The sequence below is a fragment of the Penaeus vannamei genome, chromosome 9, assembly GCF_042767895.1.
Source record: "Penaeus vannamei isolate JL-2024 chromosome 9, ASM4276789v1, whole genome shotgun sequence".
Classification (NCBI taxonomy): Eukaryota; Metazoa; Arthropoda; class Malacostraca; order Decapoda; family Penaeidae; genus Penaeus; species Penaeus vannamei.
In genome coordinates, this window is record NC_091557.1 from 35438385 (window position 1) to 35440884 (window position 2500).

Here is a 2500-nt window from a genome sequence, read left to right on the forward strand (position 1 = left end):
GTGCCGAAGAGAGTGACTTCAATGCCATTTCTTGTTACACTGAACACATGCCAGTCTTTCAATTGCATTCAACGTTAGTTCACAAGAAAGTAGTAAAAGACCTCAAAGGACGCGTCCAAAGCAGTAAACAAGTGGCTGGACCAACGGAAAACAAGATGATGTAACGAACAATGAGCAGAAACACCGAAGAACATAGGCTTTCCACCCGTGATATGGAAAAGGAGTGAAAGTGATCTCAGTGTGTTGGGAAGGTGTGTGAAGAACGGGCCCACAGGTTGCGTCTTACGTTCACACCTGTCCTCTGTGAATAACAAGTGATAAATTGATTCGAAAAGTGTTCTTTGATCATGTACCGAAACACGACCATGTGACGACCACAGGCGAAGATGCATTTGGAGTGTGAGAAGAAGGACTTTGACGGAATTAACCAAGAGGATCTCATGTGAGTTTTAAAGGTGAGAGTTCCTTAAAGTTATTTAGCGTTTCCTCCCACACGCGTTTCCCCGGATATTGTGTGTGTGTGTGTGTGTGTGTGTGTGTGTGTGTGTGTGTGTGTGTGTGTGTGTGTGTGTGTGTGTGTGTGTGTGCGGGCGTGTTATATGGTATTGCAGAGAGAATAAATTATAAAGAGATTATGGTAACAATTACAATGATTATGTAATAATGAAAAAAAATATAAATGATTAAAATAAACAGTAAAAATTACCCATGAAGAAAGAAGAAAAGTGTAGTTAAATAATGATGAATTGATGATATGAAGAGGTTTATTTTTGTATTCAAAGGCTATGCATATTCTCGTATGTTCACGAATGACTTACTAGACCCAAGTAGAGGATAAAGAGAAAGAAAAATGATCCAGAAAAGAAAAATAGATGAATATATAAAAGAAATTGTGTGGGAAGACGAGTGGAAATAAAAATACAAAAGAGGGAAGTAGTGAATGGAAGAAAATGGAAAAAATATGATGGAAAGTGTGTAAGGAAGAAAAATATAAGAAAGTGATCATCTTAACTGAATGGTGAAGAATAAAGAAAGGAGAATGTGGAAAGTAAAAAAAAAAGGGGAGAAACAGAAAGAAGACAAGATAATGAAAAAACGATAATAAATGTGAAAAAAAATATAGGAAAGCGAAAAGAGAATGATAGAAAATACCAAAAATACAAGATGTGAAGGAGAGAAAATTAACAGATAACAAGAAATGAAAGTAAATGAAAATACAAAAATACCAATAATTGTAGATAATAGCAAAGTAACAATGATAATAATATTAATATAAGGATAATGATGACGCCGATGAGAATAATGATTATAATGGGGGTGGCGAAGATGATAATAATTATAACAAAGATTAATGAATAAAAAAAAAAAAAATAAATCACTAATACCTTTTGGGTTCAGCTCCCCCAAGGCGGTGTTGCCGACTGAGTGGGTTTGTCTCGTCATGACACGGAAACTAACTTTTACTTTTATCTTTAAAAGAAAAAAGAAAATAAAAGTAAAAAAGAAAAAGAAAAATACATTACACTTTAATAATGCTTTTGGACGTGATGTTATTAACTTTATTACTGTTATTATAAATATTATTGTCACTATTGTATAAATTTTATAAATATTATTGTCATTATTGTATAAATATTATAAATATTATTGTCATTATTGTATAAATATTATAAATATTATTGTCATTATTGTATAAATATAAATATTATAGTCATTATTGTATAAATATTATAAATATTGTCATTATTGTATAAATATTATAAATATTATTGTCATTATTGTATAAATATTATAAATATTATTGTCATTATTGTTATTATCGTTGATATTATTAATGTTTTGCTATTATTGTTATTATTATTATTATTGTTATTGTTATTCTTATTATTACGTTTTGGGATTGTTTCCATCTTTACTTTTGCTCTTATTCTTTCACCAGCTTCATCCCTCCCTTTTCAGTTCTTCCCCTTTACTGATCTTCCCCCTGCTTCCCTTTTCCCCTTTCCCTTCTCTTTCTTCTTCTTCCACTTCTTTTCCTCCATCCTGCCTCTTCTTCTTCCGTCGTCCTATCCTCATCTCTTTCCTGTCTTCCTCCTTCCTCCAGTCATCTTCTCCTCCTTCTCCTTTCCCTCTTTCTCCTCCGTCTCTCCTCTCTCCTCTTACCCCCCCCCCCCCGCCTTTCTTATGGTCTGAGCTAAGTAAAAAAAAAAAAAAAAAAAAAAAAAAAAAAGGCAAAATGGCCTTTGTTTTATTGTGCTCTCGAAAAAATGGGTCTTTGTTGTGGTATTTTTTTGTTTTTGTTTTTGTTTCTTTGCCTGGGAATTAACGCCGTTTTTCAAGGTTGGAGTTATTATCGCTGTTATTATCATTATCATCATTATTGCCTTCCTTCTTGTCATTTTCAAGGACATTTTCTTGTTTTTTAATCGTCGAAGGAACAGTATTCATTGGTATTATCATGTATTACCATTTTTTATCATCATGCAATCATCATCATCAT

General features: G+C 32.4%; 1 protein-coding gene across 1 annotated transcript in view; it reads left to right on the forward strand.

Annotated features, from left to right (window-relative positions):
• Window positions 1-25: 25 nt before the first annotated feature.
• LOC113818180 (uncharacterized) overlaps window positions 26-2500 on the forward strand; it is a 22648-nt gene continuing 20173 nt past the window's right edge. Inside the window, exon 1 of the mRNA XM_070125638.1 lies at window positions 26-455. The gene's annotated coding sequence lies outside the window, so the exon portion shown is untranslated. The remainder of the gene's footprint in view (window positions 456-2500) is intronic.